The 14110-nt window shown below is 46.0% G+C and overlaps 1 protein-coding gene across 17 annotated transcripts in view; it reads left to right on the plus strand.

The window, feature by feature from the left end:
- Window positions 1-14110, plus strand: part of DENND2B (DENN domain containing 2B) — a 205787-nt gene that overhangs the window by 120810 nt on the left and 70867 nt on the right. The window contains exon 1 of one of the 17 annotated variants that reach the window (XM_012456710.3): window positions 1109-2074. The exons of the other annotated variants lie outside the window; for them this stretch is intronic. The gene's annotated coding sequence lies outside the window, so the exon portion shown is untranslated. Of the gene's footprint in view, window positions 1-1108; window positions 2075-14110 lie in introns of those variants that run through there. 17 annotated transcript variants of the gene reach the window in all.

Genomic DNA, 14110 nt, shown 5'->3' on the forward strand with positions numbered 1-14110 from the left:
AGAGGAAGAAGGAGAGCACTCCAGCCTGCCAGTGGTTTGAGCCCAGGAACATGGGGCAGAAATGGATGTGGACATGTTTGGAGCAGAGGGGTGTGTGCGTTTGTGTGTGCACGCACATGCGTGCATGTGCAAGTCTGTGAATCTCTGTGTGGGCAGGCCTGGGGAGGGTGGCAGGGCCAGGGCTGGCTGAAGAGGGAAGGAAGAAGAGGAAACTGAGATTGTTTGGAAGCAGTTAAAAGAACATGGGTCTGGTGTGATTGGCAGTTAAGGAGCCCGGAAGAATGACATGATGATATTGACATTCCAGGATGCTTCGTCTGTCACTTATGAGCAGAGAGGACTGGAGGTAGAAGAATAAAGGGAGTTTGTAATATAATAATACTGTTTAATGTTTACTTAGTGCCTCCCATGTGCTGGCACTGGAAAACGTGCTGTCTATATAACCAGAGACCATTGCAGTAAACTAGGTATGAGGTGATGAACTGGAGAAAAATTGCGAAGAAGATGAATTGTTTCTTCATATTTGGCTATATTTGGCTCTTACTTGGTGAAAGAAGAAATAGCTCCAAGGACGTCTTCCTCCTGGGTCCTGGTTCCTGCGCTCGTCCTTGAGCGCGGGGCTGTTATCTGGTCTGGTTGGAGTCGCTGAGATTTTGCATACTCCCTGCCAGAAACCGATGTCCTTGGGCCCCAGCTGGGGTGTGTCCCCAACCCAGCCATCTGGAAGGTCAGAGGAATTAGCCACTAGAATGTGCCCATTAGTGCTTCAAGGGGTTACAACCTGTCAGTGGAATCCAAAGCCTGGAACTGCCTCTCTCCCAGGGCTTTTCAGAGTTGGAACAGCCTGACTTTTCTAGCACTGACTGTTTGCTCCCTTATTTGGACAGTAAATTTTCAGGATGAGATTGAACTTCTCGTTTGTCTCAGGAGAGTTTTTTAAGTATCTGACATTCTTGTGAGTGATTTTCAAGGAGATAACACATTACAGCTATACCTTTCTTCACCTGATTCTTCCCTTGGTCTCTAGTCCATCTACTTACAAGACCCAGTTGGGGGCCAGGCACAGTGGCTCACGCCTGTAATCCCAGCACTTTGGGAGGCCGAGGTGGGCGGATCACTTGAGGTCAGGAGTTTGAGACCAGCCTGGCCAACATGGTGAAACCCTGTCTCCACTGAAAATGTAAAAATTAGCCAGGTGCGGTAGTGGGTGCCTGTCATCCCAGCTGCATGGGAGGTGGAGGTTGCAGTGAACCAAGATCGCGCCATTGCACTCCAGCATGGGCAACAGAGCGAGACTCTGTCTCAAAAAAAAAAAAAAAACAAAAATAAATGGAAAAAAAAAAAAAAGACCCACGCAGGGTTCCTGAACTGCCCACTCACCTCAGTCTCCCCAAGGGAGAAGCAAGTAACACCATCATGGAAACAAGAGGCAAGGTGGCTGAGGCTCCGGGTCCGGCTCCAGGGCCTGGGGGCAACTTCCTGCCCAGCCTTGGGACATACGTCTTGGCTTTGGGGAACTTGCTGTGCCCCTTGACTTATGGATTTGTAGTTTATCAGCCCAGCTTCACATGGGTCCAGGATGGGGAGCAGGGCACAGCCAGGAGTTGGGGTGGTGGTGATGAGATGGTGGGTGGTAGTGGTGCCACCAAAGGGGAAGGATCTTCTGTGGTGGTTTTGAGAGCATACTTCCTCTCCATCAGAAGCCCGACTCTGCCAGCCTCTGGCCTTCCTTCTGATGGATCCCTGTAACCCTTAGGAAGGCCATTCAGCTAATGGCAGTGACATTGGATTCTAATGGAGGAAAGGAAAGCAGGAAGGAGAACATGTTTCTGTCAACAAAGGTGTGCTTTCACTAGTCAGAACTTGCTGTAAGGCAGCCTTCAGCCCTTTGGGTGATTACTGTGCTTTGAGATTAAAGTGTCCTGCTGTTTCTGGAAGAGGCTACCAGTCCTAAAGACAGGTAGGGCTGAAGAGTAGAGGTAGGGTCTCCAGCTGCAGTTGTCCGGAACCCAACGTGAAGGCCGACTGAGCGGAGAAGCTGCTGCTGCCCAGAAAGAAAGCACTTTTAGCAGTGGTAAGTCCTTTGCATGCACTGTCTTACTTGATCCGTACAATACTTCATGGTTGGAACTGTCCTGTTTTACGGATGAGGAAACTGAAGCTTAGAAAGGGTAGGCAATACATGCAAAGCTTCATAGCTGGTACAGGCAGAATTTCTTACCCAAAGATCACTCTTTTCCCATTGTTTCTCATAGAGGAAACCACGATAAGCCATTATTTTTCATAAATGTTACATTTTAGAATAGTTTCAGATTTACAGGACAGTTGCAAAGATAGTACAGAGAGTTCCCATAGACCTTGCAGGCCATTAATTTTTTTTTCCCCTCCTTTTCTGGTCCATTTTATGAGAATTTATTGGGGGTAGGGAACAGATTTGGAATGAGGACATTTTTTCCAGAGATTCCAACTTGGTGATTTTTTTCAGTAGGATTTTTTCAGCGTCCATCTGAGTATATTATTTCTTCCTCAGTTCTGCTCTGCCTCAGCTCTGCTGGACTGGGCTAGGCCTGGCTTTGACATCTAGTTTCAGAGTCAAATGCTCCACTGTCTGACTCTCTCAATAGGGTCAGATGGTAATTGGGTTTCAGAGAGTTAGGAATGCAGGTAGGTATAGAGAGGATCTTTAGCACCTGGGCTTTTAGATATTCTTCTGTCTCTGATGGGAGTGTTAATATTTTCAGCTGATGTTTGATGGCATGGAGCTCCCAAGGGCCAGAGGCAACATCTCTGGGATGAAGCCTGTTTGCTTGGATACCCTCTTGAGTCTGTCCTTGTATGGTGCCAGAGTGGCTCATGGTGGTCGCTGCCGTGGGTCCTGGCCATGGCCTACAGGTGGGCAGGCAGGCTGTAGCAGGAGAATATCCCTGGGTAGCTGGTAGGCTTTGCTCTGGGTCCCAGGCACATTCTCCATTTAAGGGAAAGGGGTCAGCAATCTTCTTGGCTCTGGGTGTGAATGGGCTGGCCTGAAGTCTGCTCATGGCCTTTGCTGGATGTGCTTTTTCAATGAGATCATTCCAGAATTACATTCCTGTGAAATTATATTTCACTCAAGATGTGAAGCTGGATTTGTGTAAAAGTACTGGCACTAAAACTCAGGGCTCAGAGCGGGGCAGAAATGAGAGGAGAGATAAACAGCTCTTTTTTACAAGGAGGGGAAGGAAAGACGGAAAGAGAGAGAAAACAGTTGTTAAAGGATTTTGCATAGAAAATTGGTGCACTGTAAGCATACCCAGGGAGTCAACATTGCCACTCACCCCTGGAAAGGCTGGCTTGATGTTTGTTGTCCCAGCTGCCTGCCACCCCTAGGCAGTTTGGTGGGAGATGCCCTTGAGGCTTCAGTGTGTAAAGTTGCTGGAATGCTGGAGCCGCCCAGGTATCTCCTGGTCATGGCACTCAAGGCCTATCCCTGCCTTTCTAGCCTCATTCTGCACCATCCCATATCTAATCTAATTTTTCCTCTCTGTGTGTTTCTTTCTCTCTCGTGTACATACTCACACTCTCACACTTAATCTGCTGTTGCTACTCCTGACACCAAAGGTGTGGGTTTTTTTTCCTTGCATCAGCCAGTTTGCCAAACTTTCTGGACACCAACTGGGGTTTCTTAAAATTTAATTCAATTTTGACACTAGGTGGAGCTAGCACAATCCCTACAGTTTAAGGGATTACTCCCACAAGACTGTCCCCGCTTCAGACGCTAATCGGGAGTATCTGAAGTGGGGACAGTCTTGTGGGAGTAATCTATGGATTAGTGCTGTCACTGCTAGAGTGCATTTCTGATAAAAACAAGTCCAGCCCCCTTCTGCCTTCTCTCTCTTTTGTGTGTGCTGTTTTGCCCTTCCGCCTTTCTGCTATGGGATGATGCAGCAAGAAGGCCCACAACAGATTTAGCCATCAATCTTAAGACTTCCCAGCCTCTGGAACCGTAAGAAATAAATTCCCACCTTATTAGCATAAACTCAGATATGGTAGAGGGACTTGTTATGAATCACAAAATAAGCTCCTCTCACCCCCATCCCTCGGTAAATGCCAAGAGTTTTTGAAGCTCTGTCTCCAGAACTGGGAAGGAAGGAGTCAGTCTCTCTCTCTCTCTCTCTCTCTCTCTCTCTCTCTTTACATATATATATATAACATGTATATCCTTATTATATCAGAGTAACACACATGCACACACACACTCACAGCCCTGCATGCTGGTAGTGTGAGATTATATACCCCATATGCTATATGATTCTGCTTTGTATCCCTGTGTACACACTGTTCCCCATAGCATGGAATGTCCTTTTCTCCCCTTGTCTGCTGAGAGCATTCTAGTTGCTCTAAAACCCATTTCAGCTCTGCCTCCTCTGAAATCTTTTGTACTGCCCGCCGACGGTTACTTTGTGGCACCTTTGTGCTGTCACCGCTCCTTGCGCATCCCACTGCTCCTGCATATCTCATTTATGTTTTAGAGGAAAAGCCTCTAGTGCAGGGCTTAGTAAAAGGTAGGTGCTTGTGAAATGGTTGTTGAAGAAAGAAACTGAATGAATGAAGAGTTGGATCTAAGTGAGAGTCATGTACTGCAAGCAGGGCAAACCACAGAAAGGTGCCTAATAGGGCATACGTGCCATCAGAGAGGCCAGGAGATGAATGTCAGACTGGCAGAAAAGGCAGGTGTGTGTACTTCCCAGTACACACAGGTAGGGAGTCATTTGTGGAGTGGCAAGATAGAGAGCCTGTGCAATGGTGCACACCTGTCGTCCCACTACTTGGGAAGGCTGAGGCAGGAGGATCACTCTAGCCAGGAGGTCAAGGCTGTAGTAGCTATAATGATGCCCCTGCACTCCAGCCTGGGTGACAGGCAAGACCCTGCTCATAAAAAGATTTTAAAAATAAATCAAAAAGAAAGAAAAAAGAAAGCCCAGTGAGTTCTGGGTTCTGTAGACTGACTACAGGGATTTTAGGTCTGGACTCACTCAAGGCTTTGCAAAACGACAGCAGGATAGAAGGAAAAGTGCTGTAGCTTTGGAATTGAGGATTCTGGGTGGTGGTGATTATACCGTTAATAATAATAATGATAATGTGGTCCTAACTATGAGCCAGACACTATTCCAGGCACTTTGCATATGTCAATTTTTTTTTTTTGAAAGAAAGAAAGAAAGAAAAAGAATAAAGAAGAGGAGGAAAAAGGAAGAGAAAGAGAGAGAATGGGAGTATTGCTTTCTTGCCCAGGCTAGAATGCAGTTTAGTAATGGGTATTGAAAACCTCTTTTATACCAATAATTATACTTGATGTAAATAGGAAGGAATAAGGGAAGAAAATAACAAACGAGCAGCCAACAAATATTTCATTTAAACCTATGAAATGCTATGCGATTACTGAGGAGTGATTTACTTCCAATTATGTAGTCACTTATGGAATAGGTGTGAGGTGGTAATGTATGTTTTGTGTATTTGAAGTGGAGAGTTCTATAAATGTTTATTAAGTTTACTTGTTCCGGGTCTGAGTTCAAGTCCTGGATGTCCTTGTTAATTTTCTGTCTCGATCCATAAAATCGTTAGCTCTTCTTGTTACATTGATCCTTTTGCCATTATGTAATGTCCTTCTTTGCCTCTTTTGCTCTTTGTTGCTTTAAAGTCTACTTTATCAGAGGTGAGAATTGCATCTCCTGCTTTTTATTTATTTGTTTATTTTTACTCTCTGATTGGTTGATAAATCTTCCTCCTTCTCTTTGTTTTGAGTCTTTGTGTATCGTTGCATGCGAGATGGGTCTGGATGCAGCATACCAATGGGTTTTGGCTTTTTATCCGATTAGAATATATATAACTTTAATACTGGTATTTGATGCTAGCTGGCTGTTTTGCCCATTAGTTAGTGTAAATTTTTCGTTGTGTTAATGTTCTTTTCTTTTTGATATATTTTTGGAAAGGCTGATATTGGTTGTTCCTTTATATGTATAGTGCTTCTTTCAGAAGCTCTTGTAAAGCAGGCCTGGTGATGGTGAACTCTCTAAGTACTTGTTTGTTCGCAAAGGATTTAATTTTTCCTTCGATTATAAAGCTTAGTTTGGCTGGATAGGAAATTCTGGGTTGAAAGTTCTTTTCTTTAAGGATGTTAAATATTGGTCCCCACTCTTTTCTGGCTTGTAGGGTTTCTGCTGAGAGATCTGCTGTAAGTCTGATAGGTTTCCCTTTATGGGTAACCTGACCTTTCTCTCTGGCTGCCCTTAGTATTATCTCCTTCATTTCAACCCTAATAAATCTGGCAATTATGTGCCTTGGGGTTGGTCTTCTTGAAGAATATCCTTGTGGTGTTCTCTGTATTACCTGGAGTTGAATATTACCCTGCCTTGCCAGGTTGGGAAAATTTTCCTGAATGATATCCTGAAGAGTATTTTCCAACTTGGATTCATTCTCTTCGTCACATTCAGGTACACATATCAAACGTAAATTAGGTCTTTTCACATAGTCCCATATTTCTTGGAGACTTTGCTCATTCCTTTTCATCCTTTTTTCTCCAATCTTGTCTTACCGTTTCATTTCACTGAGCTGGTTCTCGACTTCTGATATCCTTTCTTCTACTTGATCAATTCGACTGTTTAAACTTGTGCATGCTTCGCGAAGTTCTCGTGTTGTGTTTTTCAGCTCCATCAATTCACTTATATTCCTCTCTAAATTGTCCATTCTCGTTAACATTTCATCAAACCTTTTTTCAAGGTTCTTAGTTTCTTTGCATTGGGTTAGAACAAGTTCTTTTAATTCACAGAAGTTTCTTATCACCCACGTTTTGAAACCTGCTTCTGTTATTGGAACACACTCGTAATCTATTAAGCCTTGTTCCGTTACTGATGAGGAATTGCGATCCCCCGTAGAGGGAGAGGCATTCCGATTTTGAGTATTCTCTGCCTTTTTACGCTGATTTCTTCCCTTCATTATATATTTATCCGTCTGTTGTCTTTGTAATACCGACTTTCTAACTAGGTCTCTGAGCAGACGTCCAACGGCGTTGATTCCCAGCGCCGAAATCTGAGCAATCCACTGCGCCGGCCAAAACAGCGGTGTTAAGATGGATGGTGCTTTTCTGCCTGGGAGTCTCCGGACTCTGCACCAAAAACTGGCGCGCTAAGGCACCAGCAAAACTGCCGCGCAGGCCACAAGAGTCGCCCTGGCGACACGTGGGGCTCCTCTGCTGGGAATCTCCTGGTCCGTGAGCAACAAATATTCGTCTGAAAGTGTGGCGTCCTCTCGTTCTCTGCGCTTTCACTGGGAGCTACAAGCCTGAGCTGCTAGTGATCAGCCATCTTGGATCTCTCTCTCATATGTCAATTTATTTATCCTTACAATGACTCTTTGAAGCAGTGACTACTAATTGTTGACTTATGAAGACTGCAGAGCACTTCTGGACCTGGTTCTGATCTTACTAATGAGCAAACCGAGGGCAAGACATATAGACTTCCCGAGCCCCAGCCTTCTTCTTTGTGAAACGGAGAGATACCTTTTACATTTAATCTTCTTGGGCTTATTGGTAGACTCAGATGAGATAATATGTGAAAGTGGTTTTGAAAAGTATAAAGTACTCTAAAGTACTTCACACTGGGGAAGAAAGGAAACTTGCGAAATAATTGTAGTTTAGATACTGGGCTCATAATTACTATGGATGCCACACTAAGCATAGGCCACAATTGCACTTCACAGCCACATGGTGGTGGTGGGTGGGGGGCGACTAGTGGCAGTCTGTTTGATTAAGTGCCAGGATTTGAGCTGCCGTTAAAAAATCAAGAAATCTTTTTTTTCCTCTTTCTTTATTTTTTGTAGAGATGGAGCCTTACTATGCTGCCCAGGCTGGTCTTGAACTCCCAGGTTCAAGAGATCTGCCTGCCTCAGCCTCCCACAGTGCTGAGACTACAGGCATGAGCCACTGCATCTGGCCCAAGAAATGAGTTTTATTGGAGCCAAATGTATATGTGAAATGTCACAGGGACAGGTGTTTTTAGCTAAACCAGCCCTTTTCTCCCAGCCAGGGAAATAGTGGTAAAGCTGGGTGGTAAGCATTTGCGTGGGGGAGGATTAGGATCAGTGTGGTACCGCAGCTGGTGGCAGGAAGGCTGGCTCAGAGTGGAGGCACAGCAGGTGACTGCAGGGTCCCATGAGCTGGGGGCATATGACCCCTTTTTTCTAAGATGAGGTGCTTGTGGGGAGTTTTTAGAAGTTGCTTTACGGCTGGGTGCGGTGGTTCATGCCTGTAATCCCAGCACTTTGGGAGGCTGAGGTGGGTGGATCACTTGAGGTCAGGAGTTCAAGACCAGCCTGGCCAACATGGTGAAACCCTGTCTCTACTGAAAATACAAAAATTAGCTGGGTGTGGTGGTGGGCACCTATAATCCCAGCCACTCAGGAGGCTGAGGCAGGAGAATCACTTGAACCTGGGAGGCAGAGGTTGCAGTGAGTTGAGATCATGCTACTGCACTGTAGCCTGCATGACAGTGTGAGACTGTGTCTCAAAAAAAAAAAAAAAGAAGTTGCATTACATTGCTGTTACCTTGGCAGTGGGGACTGTGTCCCTCAAAGTGGTCCTCTGCTGGCACTGGATGCACAAATGTGTTAGCACTTGGGCTTGGCAGGCATTGCTGAGCCAGGCAGTGAGTGAGAAGGGGGATGAGGAGGACATAAGGGTTAGTGCCTCCAGGAGCAGCAAGGAGGGGCAGTGTGGCCCTTCTAAAGCACATTGCTACAGTATTCTCTGGAGCTGCTTAGAGCCAAGTGGCTTCCTCCATGAGGCTGTAACTCACAGTGCCTGCAGGCCTGAGAGTTGCCTGGATTGACCATGATGCCTGAGTGTATAATTATAGGTCACTGAACAGAACCCCTAGTCAGCTACATCCCTCAAAAATGCCTAATTGTAGGTTACAAATATGAAAATATACAAGAGCTTAGAAACATGTCATACCTCATTACAAAGAGCAATGGCCTGAGTCAGCTGTGACTTGGGTGGCTTTAGTGTGCTTGGTGAGCATGCTGGCTGATCCAGAAGAGGGCAGGAGGCACAATACGCAAGCTTCCTACAGGGAGATTGAGGACTTTGGGAAAAGGGAGAAGGTATAAGCCGTGACCATAGCTTCTAGTCCTGCCTGCAGTTTCACAGCTAAATGCCCACCTGATGGTAGATTTGACTCCTCTTTGGGAATTATTCCCTGACCTGTTTACAAACCACATTAGAAAATAGCACATTTGGCCAGGCACGGTTGCTCACACCTGTAATGCCGGCGTTTTGGGAGGCAGGAGGATCACTTAAGGCCCAGAGTTTGAGACCAACCTGGGCAAAATAGCAAAACCCCTATCTCTACAAAAAATTAAAAAACTGACCTGGGTATGGTGGCACACACCTGTGGTCCTAGCTACTCTGGAGGCTGAGGCAAGAGGATCACTTGAGACCAAGTTTGAGGCTGCAGTGAGCTATGATTGCGCCACTGCACTCCAGCTTGGGAGACAGAGCAAGACCTAGTCTCTAAATAATAAGTGAATGAATGAATGAATGAATGTATGAATGATCCTTGAGGGAAGTGAGGGCATATGTAATCCCTTGTATTACCTAACTGGGTCATACAGATTTTATTGCTGGGTTGAGGGAGCCCAGTTTGTCTCCAGGTGAGGAGGAGTACTTGGATAAATTCCCAGCCTGGTTGCTGTGGTCTGGTCTGGCAGTGCTTTCTCACCAAGAGGCCTCTCCCAGCTCAGAAAGAAGCAATAGCCCAATCTAGATCTCCTTCTTTTGTTCCTCCCTGTCCTCCCAACTCCCCTTGGTATGGACGAGTCTACATACAGCCTTGCTGCCAGCGGCTTTGCCATTCCTTTTCTGAGTCACTGCCCTTCATTACCAGATCTTTAGTGGTGATGGTGAAAGGGAGAATTAATCTATGGCCCTTGGGGTACTCTTTCCTGTCTGTTTTTTTTTTTTTTTTTCTGAGACGGAGTCTTGCTCTGTCGCCAGGTGGGAGTGCAGTGGCGCAATCTCGGCTCACTGCAACCTCCGCCTACTGAGTTCAAGCGATTCTTCCACCTCAGCCTCCCGAGTAGCTGGGACCACAGGCGTGTGCCACCATGCCTGGATAAGTTTTGTATTTTTAGTAGAGACGGGGTTTCACCATGTTGGCCAGGATGGTCTCTATCTCTTGACCTCGTGATCCTCCCACCTCAGCCTCCCAAAGTGCTGGGATTACAGGCGTGAGCCACTGCGCCCAACCTCTTTCCTCTCTGTTTTAAACTTTTTATTCAACTCTAAGAATCTAGGAATCTCAGGCTGGGGCCCGGTGGCTCACACTTGTAATCCCAGCACTTTGGGAGGCTGAGGCGCGTGGATCATTTGAGGTCAGGAGTTTGAGAACAGCCTGGCCAACGTGGTGAAATCCCATCTCTACTAAAAATACAAAAATTAGCTGGGCGTGGTGGTGGGTGCCTGTCATCCCATCTACTCAGGAGGCTGAGGCAGGAGATTCACTTCAACCCAGGAGGCAGAGGTTTCATTGAGCTGAGATCACGTCACTTCACTCCAACCTGGGTGACAGAGCAAGACTTAGTCTTAAAAAAAAAAAAAAACTAGGAATCTCAATATTGAAAGTGACCTCAGGTACCACCCATGCCCACCTCAAAGGGGAGGGGATGGACTAACCTTTCTGGCCTTCACTGTGGTCTTCCCAGCATGTAACTGAGTGGAGTGTGGTAGGGTTGCAAAAAATACTTGTGGAATGAGTGAGTCCCTGTAAATAGTAGCAGCTTCACAAGACCATTTTCATTGCCTCATTTGTTCATGTCTTTGACGATTATTAGTAAGCTTCTATCATGTGCCAGTTCCTTTTAAATTCTGGGACACTGCAATGAACAACACCGTCCTTGTCCTCTAGAGCATGTTCTGTAATTAAGAAGTAAGGAATTAAAAAGAATTTATAGTCTCCAATTGGAATTTAAGAATTAAAACTTCTTCCTCATTTTGGCCTTTCTGGGTCTTATTGTCTGAAGTCTCTTTGGGGGACCCTAGAAAACACATCTAATCCCTTTTTCACAGGAGAGCCTTTCCAAATTCCCAAGCCAATTATCACCCTCCCCACTCCACAGCCTTGCCTCCTCCAGGGTAAACATTCTCAGTTCCTTCAGTCATTTCTCCTGTGACATGCTTCTGAGTGCCCTCTCCATCCTGGTCACTGTCCTTAGGATGCAGTCCAAACTGATAGTCTGTTCCTCTGCCAGTTTGAAGTCCATAACAGAATACCATCCCACACATTAATTTCCAGAGTGTTCCAGCCTGGAGCCTCTCCTTCCTCTGGGCTTAGGCTATGGGTGAGGGAAAGATAAAGTCCTGGATTTGGCCAAACTGAGGGCATCTTCATATTTGGCCAATCTTGGAATTGAAAATTCCCCTCTTTTGCCTCCTCCCTGCCTCCCCACCATTCTCCCCTTGGGATAGACAAATCTACACAAAGCTTTGCTGCCAGAGGCTTGCCTTTCCTTTTCTGAGTCACTGCCCTTCATTACCAGGGAAATTAGCATGAAAAAGCAAATTCCAGTTCTATAATTGTATTCTATTCTTGTCCTCTGTCACATCCTCCACCCTAGCACCCCCACCTAAAATGACAAAAGTTGAGTCTTGTGACATCACAACAGTTAGCTATTGTATCAACAGCTGTGATGTCACCAACAGAGGATTATGACTTCAAGGAAGAATGGAAGGAGGGAGGGAGGGAGGGAGTGTAGCTGGCAAGAAACCCCATGGGAACAAAGGAGGTATTTTCATGCAGATCTTCACCCAGAAAGCCTGAGTTGGCCTTTCAGTGGATGGTCTGTCAGTGGAAGCCCTCTCCTTGGTTCCATCGCTCCCTGTCTCTCTGGATTAATGATTTGGCTTGTGGACATTACCCAAGTCTGAGTGTGCATGGAAGGCCCCTGCTGGTCGGCAGACTTCTGGGCTGGCTTTGGGTTTTATTTATGAGGTTGGAGCTGAATAGAGCTTTTCTGAGAGGGAGTTCAGAGGGGAGCCTGGGAGCCTAGGGTGAGACTGATGCAGATGTGTAGGCGCCTGGGCTGAGAGATAACTGGTGTGCAGGCACTTCTGTTCAGGCAGAGAGGCTGTTGTGCCAGCCACTCTGGGAAGCCTGAGGGTGCTGCCACAGGCCTGAATGTTGACTCCTGCCCACTTCTGGAGCTGGGTTGGGTCTGCCCTGGGAACTCCTCTTGGCTCCCTGAACAGAGACTTAAAAATACCTGCTGCAGAGGCTCCCAAACTTCCTTAGTTCATGGGCCTTAGTGTTTCAGTAATTTTTTTTTTCACAGTGTCCATAGCCCAAAAGAAATACCTAAGTTTTCTTTATTAAGTAGGTGTTTTGTTTTGTTTTGTTTTGAGATGGAGTCTGTCACCCAGGCCGGAGTGCAGTGGTGCAGTCTTGGCTTCCTACAACCTCCGCCTGTCAGGTTCAAGTGATCCTCCTGCCTCAGCTTCCTGAGTAGCTGGGACTGCAGTCACGTGCCACCACGCCTGGATAACTTTTTTGTATTTTTAGTAGACATGGGGTTTCACTATGTTGGCCAGGCTGGTCTTGAACTCCTGACCTCAGGTGATCCACCTGCCTTGTCCTCCCAAAGTGCTGGGATTAGAGGAGTGAGCCACTGTGCCTGGCTTTAAGTGGGTTTAAACAAGTATTTATATCCTAACAACAGAGTAGCCATCTGAAAAAAAAAAAGATAATGCAGAAATGGAAAGGAAAAATATTTATATTCCATTCTTAAATAACCACAATTACTTACTAATGGGATGTACTAGGTACTGCATAGCATATCAGACCTTGGAACCAGATTGATTAGAACCATCCTCATTTCCTGTTCCACATTGCTGTTCACATGGTTCTTGTTTTTTATTACAGCAACTGCTGAAAACCCAGCCTCACAAAGAAATGACATCAACCAAAAGAATGTAATGCAGTCTGTTGTTGAAACTGTGAACACATGGGGTGTCCAACAAATGTTGAGTGTTGCTCTGTTTCCCTCAAAAATTTTAAATTTGCAGCATCCCTGTAAGTTCACCATGGCTCTCTGGGGCACCTCAGCCCACAGTGTGAGAAGCACAGGCCTGAAACTGCCAAGCAGCACTTGCTCTGTTTGAAGGAGGAAGAGGCAAGTTCTGTCGTCATCATGGCCCTTAAAGGCATTGGGCAGGTGGATGGACAGACTCTCCTTCTCAGCAGTCTCTGCTCCAGAAGGACTGCATTGTTGGGGGAAGGTCTTCCTAACCAGGGTCTGTGTGCATGAGCCGCTTTTCCTAGATGGGGAAGAACAATGATGGACATTGCTTATGCTTATTTGGTGTTGAGTCAGAGCCCTATGAACTAGACGGCTTAAAGAAAAATGGGATTTTGACAACCAGAATTCAGGGGCCAGGCATTGGACTTTCTGCTAATATCCTTTTCTAATTGTTTTTTTTTTTTGAGACAAAGTCTCTCTCTGTCACCCAGGTTGGAGTGCAATGGCGTGATCTTGGCTCACTGCAACCTCCGCCTCCCCGGTTCAAGCAATTCTCCTGCCTCAGCCTCCCAAGTAGTTGGGATTACAGGTGCCCAGCACCATGCCTAGCTAAGTTTTGTATTTTTAGTAGAGGTGGGGCTTCACCATGTCGAACAGGCTAGTCTCAAACTCCTGACCTCAGGTGATCCACCCGCCTTGGCTTCCCAAAGTGCTGGGATTACAGGCATGAGCCACCATGCCTACCTCTTTTCTAATTCTTTATCCAGATAGGGGTTCTTTATCCAGATGCAGGGGTGTACTTGGGATGGAAGGTAGCTTCCTGCCACAAGATGTGACAGAGACCAAAGGACTAATGTGCTCTGGTATCACATAATAGAGTCTCATGCCAACCTCTCCAGACTCTGGGGTCTGCTACTTATGAAACTCTAGGCAAATTACTTAACCTGTCAGCCTCAGTTTCTTTAGCCATAAAATGGAGATAATGGCATCTATTTCATGTAGTTGTAACTAAGATTAAACAAGCTAAATACATGCATAGAACCAGCAGAGCCTGGCTATATAGGTGCCT

The sequence above is a fragment of the Aotus nancymaae genome, unplaced genomic scaffold (genome assembly GCF_030222135.1).
Source record: "Aotus nancymaae isolate 86718 unplaced genomic scaffold, 86718_ANA_hifiasm-v0.15.2.pri h1tg000059l, whole genome shotgun sequence".
Lineage (NCBI taxonomy): Eukaryota > Metazoa > Chordata > Mammalia > Primates > Aotidae > Aotus > Aotus nancymaae.